Genomic DNA, 20717 nt, shown 5'->3' with positions numbered 1-20717 from the left:
TGCACTAAATTTCTATGATTTTTTCATCTTAAAATTTATCATTATAATCTTAATTTGTTATTAGTTTTGGCAAAAGTAGAATTTGGCTATGTTCTTCACCTCATAGATGACCTAAGATATGAACGTGACCTATCCATTTTTTTTCTAGATTCACTAAATAATTATGACAAGTTGACATAAAAACAAGACACTTTAGTGTCTCGGGACATTTGAGTGTCCGATTACAGAACTAGTGTTAATGGTTATGTGGCAATAAATATATCTATCGGCCACTCCAAATGGAACAAAATCTTTGTAAAAATATAGTTAATCGAATTTATTTCTGCTACCGAGAGTGCCTTCCAAACTAAAATGGGTAAGATCTTCGGCTTGAAAAGCAATAAACGCGATCATGACTCTCATGCTTTTTCTAGTGAAATTGATCTTTGAATGATTTTGAGGTGAGGAAGTTGGGATAGGGAGTGACAAATCCTTTGGTATTAAAGAGACTAAGCAGGACATTATGTGTAGCTTCAGTAAAATGTAAACCATCCCAACTAACATATGTTGATGGACTTGAACATGCTTCCACATTCGTAAAGATGGTTGCACCGCGAGTATCAAAGCATGGATCCGTTGTGTTAACCCTGAAAGGTAAAGATTTTCTAAATATTACAATTCTGACTATCATGCGAATATCTACGATTTTGAAAGTGGAAACTATAACATTAAAAGTTTTGAAAATGGAAATTGTAACATAAGAAACACTGGCAATATTGATTTATAATGATTGGACTATTCATGTGAATGAAGGAAAATTAGATAACCCATACCATAGTGAGATGGATGTTGGAGAATTTCAGCATAAGCTTTCAATTGGTCAAAGAAGATGAGATGGGCATCTTCATTAAGATGAGATGGGCATCTTCATTATACTTGGTACTAAGATTGTAAACGAGTTCTTTGAAGAGCTTATCATGAATATCCTTAAGCCTTTGAATCTCTTACACACACCCATAGGGATCTGTTGTTGCATTTATATACCAAAATTTTGTGTAAATTGGAGTACACCCAATGGGAAAGCCTCCTTCAACCACCAAATATTTGGCACCACTAGCAATTGAAAACTATATCACCCAAGAGAAAATTTTGAAGGCAACTTTAGGAATACTTTGAAACTTCTAACTCGCAAAAAAATTAATTTACAAATTTACAAGCCATGTAGTGAGGCCAAAAACTAACCATTAGACAATAATTAAAATAAAAACTTTAATCAGTAAACTACTAACCTCTAACGCATTTTGTATGCTCTTGATTACGTTCGGGACAAAATTTATGATGATCTCGTCTATTGAAAAGACATTTACAAAGCAAGGTTATAGATTTCATTTCTATCTCTCCAAAGTATACAAGAGCCTTGGAGAAGGCATCTCCAAAACCATATATCAACAAGTGAAAAACTAATCACATAAGCTTACAGTAATACCCAAAGTTAGCAAGGATTGTGGCACAAGATTTTGGGTTCAATGGAGTTGTTAGTAATGCATACATGCATGTGTGTGTGGTGGAGGTGGGGTGTTGAGGAGGAGGGGGGGGCGTGGGGCGGAGGGTTGATATGGTTGTCTTACACACATTATGTATGCATGCATATGTCTGTGTCGATACATATTTATGTGCGTGTACATGTATGCATACATGCACACACACACAAAGAGAGCATAGTCACATGAGATAGGGAACAAAGAAGGAGGGAATAGGCGAAAGTAGGAAACAACGAACAGGAAGGAGACCAAAAAATGAGTCAAGGATAGTCAAATTTACTAGAGGCAAGAGTATATCTATTCTATTTGAAGTGTTGCACACAAGAAAAATACATAACTTCAAAAATGTTCGGAGAATGCAAATGTTAGACCCACAAGACAACTTGAAAAGGGAATACATGGAACATGTTCCCTAGTTTGAGCTTGACACTTTGAAAGGCTCGACACCACTCAAAGCTTCAAAATTCAAACACGTGATTTTGCAATGCTCACTCAGGTAGGGTCTACCTGAGTGTAGAAAAAGAAATTGCAACCAATCTTAAATAGATGTCGTACTGTGATGGCAAAAAGCGAAGGTGGAGGCTGTGGGATTCCCGCGACTCAGACGGATGGAGAGCAGGTGAGGAAATGCTACGGCAGGTAGAAGAGAAGGCTGGCCGCTGGGGGCACCGTGACTGAGGGTGACAAGAAGGGGAGAGGGGAGGTAGGTCGAAGCACGCAGAGGAGAAACAAGCGCATGCTTTTTTCTAATTGCATGGCTCGCATTTGAGCGCATCTCAAGAAGTTTGTTGGAATGGTTACATGAAGCATCACTTTGTCGGTGCTTGCCTTTTGTGTGGGTTCGATTCACATCTCTTAATTTTATGAGGCAAGGGGGGCAAGGTAGAAATTCCTACGATTCCCTTCGGAGGGAGGAATCTTAGAGATTAATCGAATATAAATAAGGGAGAGCTAGTAGGGGCAACTCAACCTTGTTTAATGGTTTATTAGTGGGAATCGTGAAAGATCCCTTGTGGCAAACGGTCGGGGTGTAGGTGGCAACCAATGGGGGAGGTAAGGTGAGGGCCATGAGGTGATATTGGCAGCAAGGCCGAGGCGACGATCGAACACCTGAAAGTGCAGGGTTGTAGTGCAAGGCTGGGTCAATGCGATTTTTTTTTTGTGTGTCATTGAATGACTGCACTGGTGTTTGCAGCACCACAAGCTTGCTCGAATGGTTAGCAGATCTTCATGTGAGTTAAGATGCCTGCTGGGTTGAGTACGAATCTTGCATCCAAGTTTTCAAGGGCCGGAAATTGGAATAGCAAGCTGTCAAACGTAATCCTCAGGTGTGAGGATTCTTCCTAAGTAATGAATAAAACAAAGAACAAGTCAGTAGGTGATGCCCATGTTGAAAAAGAAATAGAGGAGGAATCTTAAAAGATTCTTTGTAAGTGATGCCTAGGTTGAAAAGGGGATAGAGAAGGAATCTTAAGAGATTCTCTCTTTACCTCTTTCTCCCCCGCCCCATTAGTTGTGATTGTTGAATCCTCTCTCATACATGCATACACATAGTTTATAGCTTCTATAGTTAAGCAACGACGAGCCCTGCATGGAGGCAATCTCTCTCTCTCTCTCTCTCTCTCTCTCTCTCTCTCTCTCTCTCTCTAGAATGCCCGCTTCTGGAATCACCATGAAGATTGTGGCGGCAGGAGCTCTCTCTCTCTCTCTCTCTCTCTCTCTCTCTCTGGAGGCATGGCATTTTTCTTTGCTCTAGTGGCTAATATGGGTATCACCTATTAGGTGGGAGAATTCAAGCTGATTAGTAGGGTGTCTATATCTACGTCAAGCGTTGACATGGGAGGGACAATTCACGTTGAGATTGCTAGTCAGGGACAGGACGAGAAGAGGGGTAGAGAGAAAGAAATAGGGGAGGTGGGATGATGGGACGGTTGCTTGCGTAAGGAGTTACAATAGGCAAGAGGTGATAGAGAGCGAGGGAAGGATGCACGTGAAGGGAGTGAAGGAGTCTGAGGAGGCGACTTACAATAGCAAAAGGGAATCTACTGCGTTAATAGGTTTTTTAAATCTTAGAGCCATTTAAGTCTTCCCATCTCGAAAAATTAAATCTTAGAGCCATTTAAGTCTTCCCATCTCGAAAAATTAAAAAGGCTCAAGAAACATCAAAAGAAAATAAGTGAAGGGTGAGTTTAGGAAATAAGTGAGTCAAACAAAGAGAGATGATACGTTGATTAAGAGAGATGGTCTTTTGCACATAAGTATATTTGTGTTTTTCTTTGCTTAGTTTCCCATTAGATTTCTTCTTTTGAATGTCTTTCACTATGTACTATGTACTATGTAAGAGTAGAAGTGAATATATTTATTTTGAACCCATTAGGTATACCTTTTAATATTTTAATAAAAATAAGCGTGTCAAATTTTAAAAACGAAGAAGAATATTGGTAAGATGCTTTGGAGTGTCGAGGAATGAAAGGAAAGGAAGGAAAGGGTCACGTGTCAAAACATAGCAAAATGGAGGCAGGAGCTGCCATGCATTTTGGCTGTCAGGCAAGGGCATAGCGATGCAGGTCACGCAATGAGACAGGTAGGTGACACCCATGTCAAACGCAGGAGAAGGATGAGCCAACACGTGTAGATTTGGGAGGGGGATATAGGCATCTTTTTATCCTACTAATGAAGATCCCTTATAAATAACACCCGCGTATGTTGGACTTGTTGGGTAGTGGAATAAGGTTTGGCTGTAGGGTAGATGGCCCTCTGGGGCGTCCACGCCGATAGTGAGCTGGTAGAGCAACGAGTTGCCAATGTCGATGAGGGGGTCTCCCCATGCATACATGCCCTCCAACTAAGGCTCCCTTCTAGCTCCTGCTGCTGCTTGATGAGCATGAGTAGGGGCTGACGACAAGTAGAGAGCCAAGCTAACACTAACTACGTTGTCAACGTCAGGAATGGCGATTGCGAGGTAGTAGGTGCAGATGCGGATTTAGAAAATGTTTTATAGGTGACACTTGTAGAATAAAGGTTTGCAATATGTGGCTCTGCCAGGAGGAAAGCATGCATGCAGTGCCGTCTCGAGTTCTCCCTCCCTCCCTCTCTCTCTCTCTCTCTCTCTCTCTCTCAGCTAGGTAGCAGCATGTGCTGTGTTGTGTCCCAATCATCGCCATAGTCAAGTCGGGGAAGAGAAAGTTGAACTTTGAATGGTCGTTCGACACACTATTCATTTCTTCCTCTCTGCAAAGTTTCAAAAACAATTTCATGTGACGGGCTAATTGGTTCAGATTGGGCGGCAGCACAACGCATAGGGGCATCTTCGTAAGGTCGCATGCAAGCATTGGTGGATGAAACGAATGGAGATTTCTTTATCCCCACCAGGAAAATGGGAGATACCCTCTCCTAGGAAGATGAGGACTTTCGCTCACTTTTTCAACGGGAATGGGGGAGACACAACTTTAGCTCTGATGAGGCTCTTCATTGTTGCTAAGTAGGAGGCTGATATATCGAGAATAGCATTTTGCACACACGTTTGCACACTCTTCTAGCACAAGGATGCTATGCGGAGGGAGAGAGAGAGAGAGAGAGAGAGAGAGAGAGAGAGAGAGAGAGAGAGAGAGAGAGAGAGAGAGAGAGAGAAGAATAACACATCACGGGATTGAATCACCCCCGCATAGGAGATGCTCATCCCCCCTATGCAAATTTTGAAATCTTACATTACATAATGAGAAAGGGAGACGGAGCCCTCTCTTTCATACAAATTACTTAGGGTTGTGAGTTCATTGTGAGTCCTAGATCTAGATTTGCAATCCAACAATGCCAGATTATTATTTCACATAACCTTAGTTTACAATAAATTTTGATTATCCCCAATCCATAACATACTCCGGGGTTGGAAAATCAACTGCCCTCAGTTGCGAATAAGCATGCCCAATTCGAGTCCACCGTTATTGCTATGCCACCAAGAGATGTAATCTGCAAGATGTCTTGAAATGTAAAATTAGCAATACCAAATAATCAAAGAATCTAGAAGTATGTGTTTGGGATGCATAGATTCATACACTTATGCTCTCAGTCAATGACTACCATGTTTTCTTGTGTCCCATATCACGAGAATACACTGATAGATATCAGCCCAAAAGGCAACATTGGTCACTTCTATTCAAACCACAGCATATCATCCATCTACATCTGACCATCCTTCCATACCAATGTATCAGAAATTTCTATAAATGTGGTGGGCCAGTTCCACAGATAAGTCATCCCCGGAGAGGCCTGCCTTAGCTCCTCATACAAGTCAAATCGGAGAATCCTATCTTTTCCAGGCGTAGGAGCTCTAACATGTGTTGAAAACAATTCCATCAAAAAACCATTCAATGTACCATTACATTCCATTCTATGACAAGCTATTTCCCAAGGAAACTAATCAAACCAAGCAGAGGTGGGTGATCAGTCCCCATGCATCAGTCTAACATTTTGCTGCTCAATTTTAAAACCATATACCAACCATCCACTACCAATTGTACATGTAACCAATGGACCTGGAGAGAGCATAAGTGAGAGAAACTTGAAATGCAATAAATTATGCACTAAGAGAAACAGGAACATGTGTAATGAAAAATTTTCTATTGGAGGATGTATAACAATTTCGGATAAATGCTAAGGTCAACTGAAATGATATAGAGGATATAGATTAAAACATCAACCTTATGACATCACATGCAAAGTTATAATTGAGAGAAGCATATAGAGAAGGATCATGCGAACAATAAAATTCAAGTGTATGATTAAAGAAGTGTAGACAGTTGTGATATGATTAGCAACATGATCAATGTTTGAGAGTAAGAAGACGAATAGAGACTATAGGCAAATCTATTAAAATAAACTATTGGCGAGGTAGGTCTATGGGCACGGCCGATAGGAATATGAAACCTCACATAAAATGCATGGGTGCAAACAAAGTTGTAGAAGAAGCATTAGGGTGTTTTTTTTTTTTGGAATGGAAAACAAATTTCCAGAGTGCCACAACAGTGATATCTAAGCATATGAACAATATGGATTTAGTATAGAGTATTAATTTTTGAGTTACAGAAATAGATGCCTAGAATAAAACACATAACTAAACACAACTATCGAAGTTGCCTGCAGTGTGTTAAAATCAAGGCTAGTGCTGACAAGTGTCCAAATAGATGAGGGAACCCATACCCAATTATTTTAGGACTGTAATAGTTTAGACGTATGAGGTCCTTGGTGGTATTGACGCATGTTTGTGGCCAAGTTATTACCGGTGCGAAGGAGTAGAGTATAGGAAACCTGTTGTGCAGTGTGCTTCTAATGCATGTGTCTGCACACTGTTGAGAAGAAGGTGGGGAAACCAGAGAGGATAAGAGAGAGGTAGAGAGTGTTAGTATGACGAGGTCGACTTTTGACATGAGCATGTAACCCTGAGAGACAGATGAGACGATTGAGATGGAGAGCATATGTATAAAACAACTCCACAATCTGCAAACTCTACAAGCATAAACTGGGACAATCTATTCAACCGAGCATAAAGTGCATAACCATTTACGCAAGTAGAGAGCAAACTAGCTCAAAACGCATCCCACAAGAGAAATTGTTTACAGAAATCTACAAAAACGTGTGAAACCTGTGACCAGCTTGTATTGTAGCCTCACAAGCATACGTAAATCCTCACTCCTACGTACAAGAACACCAAACCGTGTCCAAATTGACAAAACTTGTCAAAAGTGAGAGTAAACACTCGATCACTCTGAATGTGGGAATATATCAACCAGTGTACAAGATGTAATAACACAACAAAATTTTATGGCGAGAAGGCAGGGAAAAATGAATAGAATTTCCTTTGCACAATGAGTCAAAAGTCAACGCAAACTGCAAGCCAATAAACTGCAGATAACTGCCAAAGTGGGAGTCAAATCGACCACTAAACCATGAGAGAGTAAACTGCGAATACCCATAAACCATGGCGAGAAATCAAATCCGGCAAATGTTTCCCTGAAAACTGAGCAAAAACTCAAAAAATCTCACCAAATACGCATGACAATAGACACTATCTCAGTAGAAAAATCCACAAATGGTCTACATGCAATGCCAAAATCCTGGCAAACTGGCTCACTCTTGACTGAGTAGCTCTTTAGATGTGTATCTGTCCAAAAACATTGCAAACCTGTAAACCTGCTATGTGCGAGCTCAAACTATATCCGCATAATGCATAAATAGCATGAAACTACACAAAACCATGCTAAAAAGCTCTCTGAAATGCCCCACACAGTCAAACAATGCGCATGAAACCGCATCCGTATGTGTAACGATCCAAAATTTACATGCCAAAGTATCACTTGCATATGCAAAAGCAAGGTGAATTCTCTCTCAAATAGCACCACAATGTGCCATTCATAGCCAAAGATGCAACCCGCATTACTCTTTACATTGTAATAATCAAACTGCAAAACCTCGATATGTCGAGATTGTTTCAACAGGCTGCTGCTATAACTTCAGCACTCAGAATATTTTGATATGATCAGCATGTCTAGAACAGGCCAAAACCCTAACGTTGAGTCGTATTCACCACCGCCACAAGCTCAAGCCGCCATAGCCGAGCTCTGTCACTTTTGTCTTGCTGGGAGGTCGTCGCATGCGTATCCTCAAAGCTTTGATACCCATTGTGAGTGCGCAAATGTGGTGCATGTGCAGAAAGGGGGGAGAGAGAGAGAGAGAGAGAGAGAGAGAGAGAGAGAGAGAGAGAGAGAGAGAGAGAGAGAGAGAGAGAGAGAGAGAGAGAGAGAGAGAGAGAGAGAGAGAGAGAGCACAGGATGTTGGATGGATCTCCCAGTTTTCATTGTATGAGCATACTGTGAGAATGAGTGAGAGCTCCTTATTCTTTGTATGTATAAAGAATAAGGAGATAAATATGGGTGGCCGGACACAGGCCGACAGACAGAGGCAAAGCACGCTGAGGCACACCGCCTTTATCTAACACAATTATTATGAAAAAATTAACCTAAAAATGCTCCATTCATGTATCTAAATGAGGGAAATTTTAATTAAGCAACTAATTGAGAACGATAAGAGAAATCCCAAGTAATCTAGCATAGAAGGGAAATGATAAACCTAATGGTATATTAAAGCACATGCAATTGTTGAGACCTAGTGCTAATTACCCACCAAATTGGCTAGCAGAGTAGTGGCTCGCGGGATTTAAACCCAAGAATGTGCTCACACTAACCAATGGAGATCTAAGCAAGCATAGGCATGAAAATAGAAAGATTTATAGGCAGGCCTATGTTTGGAACTGTCGGCTTTGATACCACATGAAAGACAATGGCATTATGGCAAAAAATTTAATGAGAAATTCATGATAGAATTAGTGTGTTAACTACAAAGGGATGAGAGAGAGAGAGAGAGAGAGAGAGAGAGAGAGAGAGAGAGAGAGAGAGAGAGAGAGAGAGAGAGAGAGAGAGAGAGAGAGATACTGACTCTAATAGAAGTAGAAAACCATGAGTAAATTTTGATAAGAAGCTAATATGAAATGATGGATACGAAGTAGGCTAGCATGATGCAATGAGTGAGATAAATGAAGATGCAAAGTGTGTAGCTTAGGCTTATTTTATAGAGTTGGGAGCGGGAATCTGATGACCTAATGAGTGATGTCAAATGTGTAGGCTTCCAAACTAGAGAAGTCTCTCACTTGTGGTGTTGCGGCTCTGTCACAACCCCAACTAGCCTCCCCATGTGTGTCATAGTAGCACTCAAAAGTACAAAGGTATCCTCCCGTAGAGAATTTGACAGCAGGGTGTAGGACCAAAGTCAAAATTCTATCCCCAAAGAATTGTTACCTTGGTGTAGGATCAAAATGCATCTCCCCTAGAGAATGGTAAGCAACTAGGTGGTAGGTCAAATACAAGTGGGGCTTCTCGCAAATCATCATAGTGTTTTGTGTTGTGATTTATTGTAAATGTCGGTTGCAAAGTGATGCTTCTCCTCCATTCAATGGTGTCGTCAAATTTGTCAAAGTAAATGCCGATGGCCTCATGGTATGCATACCAGATTTTGTGCAAAGATGTGATACTGAGGATGGTGATACCCGTTGTCGAGCAGTGTCTAATCCTTGTACAAAAGTTATCATCTTTGTGAAGTTGAAAGTGTTTGCTTTGATCTAGTGCAAATGTGTAAATTTATAGGTTTTCATTCTAAACGTGAGAAAATGTGTGAGCATATGCATGGTGTGGGGTTTTACTAATTTTCTATATGGTATTGTGGATGGAGGCATCCTTGAAAATTTTGAAATATTGAGGGCTTCAAGACCTTGATGCCAAGGTGGGCTTCAGGAAACCGACTGTGGGAAGCTTCTTTTCACTTGAGGTGACCCAAGAAGTTAGGCTCAAGTGATCGTGGGATGGAGCCCCTAACAAGTTCTCCAGGTGTACCCTTAATGCGACTCTATGATTTATCAACAAACGTACTTGTGCTTTGTCAAAGAGTTTGAAAAGAACCTAGACCAAAGTTTTTGAAGTCTTTCAAGTTGTTTTGGGCTTAATAATTTGATCTTGATTTTTGTGTAATGTTGTCTTGAGCTCTTTGGAGTCTCAAGTGAAATGGTCGAAAATTGGGCTCCGATTATATTCTCCTTGAGGCAGAGGCAGTGAGGGAACAAGGGCTTATGAGACTAGTCTGATGTGCATTTGCATGGGTGCAAGGGTCAAGAGGCCAATAGATTTTTGAGGAAGTTTAAGGGTGGGAAAAAAAGCCTAAACACCCATAAAGCGAAAAATGGCTATGACATCACAGGATTGCAACGGTAATGGTGGGACCTACAGATGATAATTGTATGAGCACACTGTGAGAATGAGTGAGAGCTCCTTATTCTTTGTATGTAGAAAGAATAAAGAGATAAATATGGGTAGTCGGACACTGGCCGACAGACACGCGCAAAGCACGGTGAAGCACACCGCCTTTACCTAACATTAGGCATACTGCCTTTATCTAACACAATTACTATGAAAAAATCACCTAAATATGCTCCATGCATGCATCTAAATGAGGGAAATTTTAATTAAGCAACTAATTGAGACTGATAAGAGAAATCCCAAGTAATCTAGCATAGAAGGGGAATGATAAACCTAACGGTATATTAACACACACGTAGTTGTTGAGACCTAGTGCTAATTAGCCACCAAATTGGCTAGGAGAGTAGTGGCTTGCGGGATATTGAGACTAATAGAAGTAGAAAACCACAAGTGGATTTTGATAAGAAGCTAATATGAAATGATGGATACAAAGTAGGCTAGCATGATGGGATGAGTGAGATAAAAGAAGATGCAAAGTGTGTAGCTTAGGCTTATTTTATAGAGTTGGGAGCGGGAATCCGATGACCTAATGAGTGATGTCAAATGTGTAGGCTTCCAAACTAGAGAGGTCTCTCACTTGTGGTGGTGCCGCTCTGTCACACACCCCAACAAGGCTCGGGCCATGTGTGTAATAGTAGCACTGAAAATTACAAAGGTATCCTCCTGTAGAGAATTTGACAGCAGGGTGTAGGACCAAAGTCAAAATTCTATCCCCAAAAGAATTGTCAACTTGGTGTAGGATCAAAATGCACCTCCCCTAGAGAATGGTAAGCAACTAGGTGGTAGGTCAAAGACAAGTGGGGCTTCTCGCAAATCATCAAAGTGCTTTGTACTGTGATTTATTGTAAATGTCGGTTGCAAAGTGATGCTTCTCCTCCATCCAATGGTGTCGTCAAAGTTGTCGAAGTAAATGCCGATGGCCTCATAGTATGCATACCAGATTTTGTGCAAAGATGTGATACGGAGGATGGTGATACCCGTTGTCGAGCAGTGTCTAATCCTTGTACAAAAGTTACCATCTTTGTGAAGTTGAAAGTGTTTGCTTTGATCTAGTGCAAATGTGTAAATTTATAGGTTTTCATTCTAAACGTGAGAAAATGTGTGAGCATATGCATGTTGCGGGGTTTTACTAATTTTCTATATGGTATTGTGGATGGAAGCATCCTTGAGAATTTTGAAATATTGAGGCCTTCAAGACCTTGATGCCAAGGTGGACTTTAGGAAACGGACTGTGGGAAGCTCCTTTTCACTTGAGGTTACCCAAGAAGTTGAGGTCAAGTAATCGTGGGTTGGATCCCCTAACAAGTTCTCCAGGTGTACCCTTAATCCGACTCTATGATTTATCAACAAACGTACTTTGTGCTTTGTCAAAGAGTTTTAAAGGAACCTAGACCAAAGTTTTTGAAGTCTTTCAAGTTGTTTTGGGCTTAATAATTTGATCTTGATTTTTGTGTAATGTTGTCTTGAGCTCTTTGGAGTCTCAAGTGAAATGGTCGGAAATTGGGCTTGAGGGAGAGGCAGTGAGGGAACAAGGGCTTATGAGACTAGTCTAATGTGCATTGGCATGGGTGCAAGGGTCAAGAGGTCAATAGATTTTTAAGGAAGTTTAAGGGTGGGAAAAAAAGCCTAAACACCCATAAAGCGAAAAATGGCTATGACATCACAGGATTGCAACGGTAATGGTGGGACCTACACATGATAATTGTATGAGCACACTGTGAGAATGAGTGAGAGCTCCTTATTCTTTGTATGTAGAAAGAATAAGGAGATAAATATGAGCAGTCGGACACTGACCGCCGATAGACACAGGCAAAGCACGGTGAGGCACACCGCCTTTACCTAACATTAGGCACACTGCCTTTACCTAACACAATTATTATGAAAAAATCACCTAAATATGCTCCATTCATGCATCTAAATGAGGGAAATTTTAATTAAGCAACTAATTGAGACTGATAAGAGAAATCCCAAGTAATCTAGCATAGAAGGGGAATGATAAACCTAACGGTATATTAACACACATGCAATTGTTGAGACCTAGTGCTAATTAGCCACCAAATTGGCTAGGAGAGTAGTGGCTTGCGGGATATTGAGACTAATAGAAGTAGAAAACCATGAGTGGATTTTGATAAGAAGCTAATATGAAATGATGGATACAAAGTAGGCTAGCATGATGGGATGAGTGAGATAAAAGAAGATGCAAAGTGTGTAATTTTATAGAGTTGGGAGCGGGAATCTGATGAACTAATGAGTGATGTCAAATGTGTAGGCTTCCAAACTAGAGAGGTCTCTCACTTGTAGTGGTGGCGCTCTGTCACAAACGCCAACAAGCCTCCCCATGTGTGTCATAGTAGCACTCAAAAGTACAAAGGTATCCTCCTGTAGAGAATTTGATAGCAGGGTGTAGGACCAAAGTCAAAATTCTCTCCCCAAAGAATTCTCAACTTGGTGTAGGATCAAAATGCACCTCCCCTAGAGAATGGTAAGCAACTAGGTGTAGGATCAAAATGCACCTCCCCTAGAGAATGCACCTCCCCTAGAGAATGGTAAGCAACGAGGTGGTAGGTCAAATACAATTGGGTCTTCTCGCAAATCATCAAAGTGCTTTGTGCTGTGCTTTATCGTCAATGTCAACTGCAAAGTGATGCTTCTCCTCCTTCCAATGGTGTCGTCAAAGTTGTCGAAGTAAATGCCGATGGCCTCATGGTATGCATACCAGATTTTGTGCAAAGATGTGCTAATGAGGATGGTCTTACCCGTTTTCGGGCAGTGTCTCATCCTTGTACAAAAGTTATCATCTTTGTGAAGTTGAAAGTTTATGCTTTGATCTAGTGCAAATGTGTAAATGTGTAGGTTTTCATTCTAAATGTGAGAAAATATTTGTGCATATGCATGGTGTGGGGTTTTAGTGATTGAGTTTTTCATACATAGCATGTTTTGTGCAATTTTCCAAAGATTGAGGGCTTCAAGACCTTGATTCCAAGGTGGGCTTTGGGAAACCCATTGTGGGAAGCTCCTTTTCGCTTGAGGTGACCCAAGAAGCTGGGCTCAAGTGGTTTTTGGATGGAGCCCCTAACAAGTTGTCCAAGTGTACCCTTAATGCGAGGTATGATTTATCAAGAAACGTACTTGCACTTTGTCAAAGAGTTTGAAAGGAACCTAAAGCAATGTTTTTGAAGTCTTTCAAGTTGTTTTAGGCTTAATAATTTGATCTTTATTTTTGTGTAAGGTTGTCTTGAGTTCTTTAGAGTCTCAAGTGAAATGGTGGGAAATTGGGCTCCGATTATATTCTGCTTGAGGGAGATGAGGGAACAAGGGCTTATGAGACTAGTTTGGTGTGCATTGGCATGGGTGCAAGGTCAAGAGACCAAGAGATTTTTGAAGAAGTTTAACGGTGGGACAAAAAGCCTAAACACTCAGAAAGAAAAAGATGGCTATGATATCACAGGATTGCAAGGGTAATGGTGGGACCTACAGATGACAATTGGGGGCAGCCTACATGCTTAATGATGCAAACTACATGTTGGTGGTGGGCACGCCGACAACACACAAGGTTGTCGTTGCCAAGAATATATTAGCGATGACCAATAGTGCAATGCACATGTAGGTAGGTTAGCACAACAAGCATATGGGCTAGCGAGCAGGTGGAGACTAAGGATCAACATGCACGTGAACAAGAGGGCTTCATAGGATTGATTAGCAGCACACTAGTAAACATCACGGGTTTTGACTCTACAATGTGTCGAATGGTTGCAAGGCTTCACAGGATCGATCAACAATGCACTCGTAAACATCATATGTTTTGACTCTACAATGCGTCGAACGGTTGCAAGGCTTCAGAGGGTCGATCAACAGTGCACTCGTAAACATCATATGTTATGACTCGACAGTGCATTGAAGGGTTCTAGATAGGTGTTGATAGCCAAAAAGGATGTTGTCGAGTGGGACAACAAGTTAAGATGGAAGTGAAGGATGCTAGAATTATAATAATTGTCATTACTTAATTATATGTGTCACACATACAAAGAGAATTGCAGAGATTAAATGTAGGGGATAATTGCAAGACTACCATTAAATAAAATCCCTTGAAGAGAATAATGACCAAAGTAATTAGAGTGCGGAGAAGTAATTAGAGAACAAAGTAATGAAAAATAAGGCAATTAGATGAAGGACAATCAATTATGGTAGACATAAATTCAATACAAAGTACTGGAAAAGAGTTTTATATACACACTAATTGGGAGTTTGCAGACACAAAATTTTGCAAGGAATTTATTGAATGCAACAAAAACAAAATAAAATTATCTACACAATAATAAATGCTCCATTAGTGATCTTATTAGAAAAACACAATGATAAATGCTCAATTAGTGAAATATATCCAAAAAAAAGACAATAATAAATTCTCAATTAGTGAGCTTATTATGAGCACGCACATGCTTAATTGATTATTGAATTTTGCTCACAATTAGAGTAGTGGCTCAATGGTAAATGATCTTACTAGTGATCTTATTAGAAAAACACAATGATAAATGCTATTAGTGAAATATATCCAAAAAAAAGACAATAATAAATTCTCAATTAGTGAGCTTATTACGAGCACGCACATGCTTAATTGATTATTGAATTTTGCTCACAATTAGGGTAGTGGCTCAATGGAGTTCCATGAACATATGCCACAATCATGAGCTAGTTAAACAAAGAAATAGTGTGTGGCTAAGCTAAAGAGCAGACTTTTTAGAGAGGATAAGGAATTAGTGATTAGGAAGTCCTAATAAGGTTTAAAGATCTGATACCATTTGATAAAATCTATGGTAGATAATTCAAGAAGCAATTTGTGGTTACTACATAATTCAAGGAGCGGTTTGTGGTAAGGAAAAATCACTAAGGAAAAAGGTTAACTTGTCACGCGTGCAATCACTATAGGTGGATTCTTCTAAGCTATATAGTCACATGGAAATTGTCTACTAGGTTTCCACAAAGGTAGAGGGTATTCACACACACAAGTTGCGACAAAAGATCTCACACAACTATTGGAAATATGGTTGCAACGAAACACACACAGCTTGGAGAAGATGAAGAAGCTCAAGGCACACATTAGAGAGTAGTATTACATAGTGTGAAATAGTCCTAGAGGGATGGGTGTATATAAAATGCAGAGGGGGAAAGAAACCTCTTGGTGAGGAAAAAATGCCTTGATGATCCTAAGTGTGTTAACACACATCTCAACCACATGTATATGGTAACAAATCCCCCTTGGGAGTGATGCAGTGACCAAGAGTTGGCACATAATGTATAGGGAAGTGCCATAACCTGAGTGCATGATCAATCCACAAATGGGAGTAAGCCCAAATCTTTGCGAAACTATTCAAATTTCTCACGGGGCAATGCCTTTGTGAACATATCTGCAAGGTTGTCTTGTCTTGGTACATAAACCAAGTTGATCTCTCTTGCTGAGAGTCTCTCCCTGACATAGAGGTTATGCACCTCAATATTATTTGTGCAAACATGAAAAACCGGGTTCCTCGCAACTGCCAATGTGTTAGGACTGTCAGTGTAGATGATGTTGGCAGTGCCCTGTCCAACAGCCAAATCAGCCATAAGGTATCTGAGCCATACACAACCGTAGTTGTGAAGACTTCCCTCTACCCAGCATCACAACTAGAAGTGGACATAGTAGGTTTCTTCTTTCTCAACCATGATATGCATGAACTACCAAGCATGAAACAAAAACCACTTGTGGACACTCATGTGTCAAATCAACCAGCCCAATCTGAGACAAAAAAAGCATGTAAATTTGGTGACGATGACCCCTACTTGAGATAGAACAAGCCAAGATGAAAAGTGCCACTCAAGTAGCAAAAAATCCTCTTGATAAGCTTGCCAATGCTTAGACCCTAGGCTATGCATAAATTTGCTAACATGTGAGACTACAAATTGAATATCCAACCTTGTATTGCAGACATAAATAAGGCCTCCAACATTATTTTGGTAAAGAGTGACATCGTCAGGATCACCAACATCATGAAGAATCAGCTTCAAATCTGTTTTCATAGGAGTAGAAATAGGTTTGCAGTCCTCAAGTCCAAACTGACATAGCAATGTCTATATGTAACTTGTTTGACACAAGGCAATACCACTATCACACTGCTTAAACTATATGCCCAAGTAATGATGCAACAACCCCAAATATTTCATCTTGAAAGTAACATTCAAAACATCCTTAAATTTAGCAATATGTATCTCAGTGGATCGAGTGATCATCCGATCATCAACTTAAAGAATGACGATGAGAAGTACATCACCCTCACGCTTTACATACAAAGTGCTTTCTGCTAGACTGTTATGAAAGCCTCGTTTAACCAAATGAGTGTTAGCTTTCTCATACCAAGCATGCGGAGACGGCTTCAACCCATATAAAGATTTCTTACATTTGCACACTTTATCGTCTTGTCTTCTTATGACAAAACTGCGAGGCTGCGTTACATAAACTTCCTCAAATATATCACATTCATGAAAGCAGTAACAATATATGTTTGATGTACATACCATCCAAAATGAGTTGCCAATGCACATAGAAGACTCACAGTAGTATACAACAAGTGGAAGCAAAAGTCTCTTTATTATCTATCCCTTTCTTCCTGTGCATAACCTTTTGCAACAAGGCGAGCCTTATAGTGAGCAATTTCACCAACCTGCTTACGTTTCAACTTGTAAACCCACTTCGTATCAATGTCCTTTTTTCCAAGAGAAAAATCACATAAAGTGATGAGCTCTCAGTTGGAAGCCAATGCCTTTTGTGTAATCACAAGACCCCTCAGATGTGTATGTAAAATGACACGGGTGACAAATTTTTATCCGCCCCATGTGTGTCAAAAGTATGCCCTTCTATGTCAAGTCCAAATTGTACGAGACTAGACACTCCCCACGGAACTGTCGCATGCAGTAAGACCTTCCCTATGACAAGCCCCGTTTTGTATTCCGCTCTCATAAGGTTATTGGTGGGCAAACCTTAAACCCGTGGTTTGGGCGTAAACCAAAAACCCCTCATGATGGTAGCTCCATGGTGGCACCACGTTGTAATAAAACCTAAAACTCACGGTTGACGAGTATAACAAAAACTCATTGTGTCATGAGAGTGTGAGTTTAGTTCTAGGGGGTGTTGCAACAACAAATATTATGCCAAGTTTGGCTGAACGGGGCGATTGTTGGGGTCATCCCAACTGCCTATGTGTGAACCTCTTTTCGTAAAGCCTTTATAAGGCTTAGTAAAAGTTAAGTGAAACCTCTCTTTCATGTTGTTCTTCCATAGGTGTGCCTTATCTTATCCTTCTCCCTCTTGTCTACTCCCTTTCCCCTTCACCTCCGGCAATGCTTACAGATGCCAGCAAGGACAAAAACATACACATAGTGACGTACCAATTTCAATTATTTTGAATAAGCTTTTCTTTGATCAAATTAAATAATTGCTACCTTATTTACTTAAGAGTTTGTTAACATTTTGCTGAATATTTGTAAGCTTTATCATTTGCAATATACTCTATTGTATTGTGCAATAGTCTCTCTCTAGCAAGATCTACACTAAACTCTCCAAAGCATGCCATTAGCTTAAATGGAACACTAACATATCCACTAACATATTGTTAAGTCAGCCCAACTTGGGCCTGCCTATGTGTGAACCTCTTTTTGTAAAGCCTTTATAAGGCTCATTAAAAATTAAGTGAAACCTCTTTTTCATTATGTGCCCTACCCTAGTGTGTTTTGAGGGAAGGATTGTGTGAGTGATATGCAACCAAACACCACATAGGGGAGGATTGTTGGAATGCAAGGTTTTGTTGCATCTCTTATGTGAACAATCTGTTGGGGTATAGGCGTCTGTGCCTTGCCCAGCCGCCCAGAGTCTGGACGCCCACTGACTTGTATACCTTATACATAGCATAAGTGTATAGGGGGCTGCTCACTCTTTGAGTCTCCCCACCCGCATCGTGTGTGTCTCTCTCTCTCACTCTCCGTCTGTGGTGCATCACTGTTTTCAAATTCGTTTTTCTCCTTGTAGAATGCAGATCTGAGAATTTTCTCACGAAAGCCCATCTGTTTCGACGTGGTCTACAACTTTGCAGAAGAAACTTTTTGTAAATTCCTCACCGTTTTGCTGATATTCAGCTCAGACTGACTGTATACAGAAATTCCAGATTTTCTGTTGTCGCATTGTGTGCGAGTTTGATGCACTTTTGGAAGCACGGGAGATGCTTGAAGTTGAGTGCATAAATTCTGAGCTGAAGATGCAATTGCAGATTGTGTTAAGCTTGTGGTTTGAGGGTTTTTTGGTAGACTTGGTCAACGAAGTACGGAGGCGTTTACACACCACCGAGGCGGTCTCTTGAGAGACGCAGTTTTTTGGAGCACACAGGTGGAGCTTCTTTCACTGGTTTTCACAGGATACTTTGGCAGTGATTTTGTGCTTGGATTCATGGTCTTTGCGGATGGTTTGCATATGGTTATGGCGCATGGTTGATGCCCATTATACATGCATTTTGACGAGCACTTTCAAGTGCCAGTGAGCTCTCTTGAGAGCATTGTTTTCGCATTGATCAAGTTTCCAGATTGCAAATCTTTTGGCGTTTGCTTATGCGCGGTCACTCCGTTGATGTATGTTGAGTGTAGTTTGATGCGCATTGATTGCTCATTGTATTGAGCTTGCAGGACAATGGTTATTTTGTGTTGATAGCCATTGTGCGTCGAAACTCTGGCGAAATTTTCCCAGGAGTTTTATGCGTATCATTTATGTGATCTAGGTAGAGATTGCAGGTTGCACTCAGCATTTGCGTGCGGTGTTCTCTGCAGGTGGGAGATTTGTGCGTGTGTATGCATTGATACCGCACAGTGTGGGCTTGGTGATTAGCTCATAGATTGCAGTGTGATACTAGAGCATGCGAGGCTTGTATTGACATTGCGGGAGCTCTATTTTGGAGTGTGTCTCACAGGTTTTACATTGTGTTTCTGGCCATATTTGTAGACAGTTTCCAAGTGTTGTTGGTGAGGTGGTTTTGCTATCTAGCTTGCTACTTGTGCTCATGGCAGAGACAGGTGATCGATCAGATTGTGACCTCTCACAGATGCGCGTGTTTGATGGGTCAGACTTTGCGGCATGGAGAGATTGTATTCTTGATGCACTGACACAGCGAGGGTTGCGTCGACCATTGAGTGGTGATGCAGGTAGACCTTCAAACATGTCTGACGATCAGTGGCAGGAGCTAGAGTAGATGGCACTATCTACGCTCTCTTTGCACCTTGTGGAATCTGTATATGCTCTTGTTATGTATGAGGCTACTTCGAGAGCACTTTGGCGCAGATTACATGATATGTATGATAGATCTGAGTCATCAAGGACTCGTGTGAGACATGTACATTCACGAGCACGCCGACAGGTGACATGTTGGTATTGTGGTCATTCTGGACACGTTAGACGACGCTGTTTTCATCGTATGCGACATCGTAGGAGACATGGAAGTCTCAGAGATGTATGTAGTGATGCCATGGACTCAGTTGCTTTGACAGTTGAGGCACATGTAGTGTCGGAGTATAATAGTGATGGGGATTTTAATTTTCACCTCGAGCTATGCACGAGATGCTATACATGTGGATAGTGCACTCCCTTCGCAGTGGTTGCTAGACGCAGATGCTATGTTTCATGTCACGCCGCATCGTGCATGGTTTTGTAGCTATTCTAGCGGGATGCTTGGTTGTGTACGTTTGACCGATGGATCGGTGCATGCGATAGCAACTGCAGGAGATGTGAGACTGTCATTACCGAGTGGTGCATCTTACTTGTTACGACATGTGCGCTATGTACCAGATTTGACAGTGAGTTTGATCTCGATTGGTCAGCTTAGAGATTGTGGATGTCAGATTTCGCTACGAGAGCGAGATTTTGTGATGCATTTGGGTTCGCTAGTGATTGCGAGAGGTGCCAGGAGTGGTACAGGTTACCCATTGCATGTGGATCACGCGAGAGACGGTGTTGTCTCTGTGATCACGCAGCCAGGTAGAGAGCGAGAGAGCAGGCGAGTCTCTTTTGCTTGTGGGTTGCAGGATGCTTTGTATGGAGTGCAGAGTAGTGAGCTCGTTGTGCACACAGTTGGGGCACGACTTGAGCAGTCACACAGAGAGGTGACAGAGTCAAACATGCATGCTTTGCTAGTGACTGAGCAAAGCAGAGAGTCAGCTGTGCGAGATTCTTCTATGCAAGATAGACAGGTAGAGCGGTCTTGCTCTAGTGAGTCACGACAGGAGGACGTTGTGCAAGAGTCTATGTATACGGAGTTAGAGAATGAGAGCT

At 41.1% G+C, this 20717-nt stretch overlaps 1 pseudogene; it reads right to left on the bottom strand.

Moving 5' to 3' along the window:
• Positions 1-211: 211 nt before the first annotated feature.
• Positions 212-2295, bottom strand: LOC147434651 (GDSL esterase/lipase At1g28640-like; annotated as a pseudogene).
• Positions 2296-20717: the final 18422 nt, after the last annotated feature.

This window comes from Adiantum capillus-veneris, chromosome 19 (assembly GCF_014529385.1).
Source record: "Adiantum capillus-veneris isolate H3 chromosome 19, ASM1452938v2, whole genome shotgun sequence".
NCBI lineage: Eukaryota > Viridiplantae > Streptophyta > Polypodiopsida > Polypodiales > Pteridaceae > Adiantum > Adiantum capillus-veneris.
This window is presented reverse-complemented; position numbering and strand designations above follow the sequence as displayed.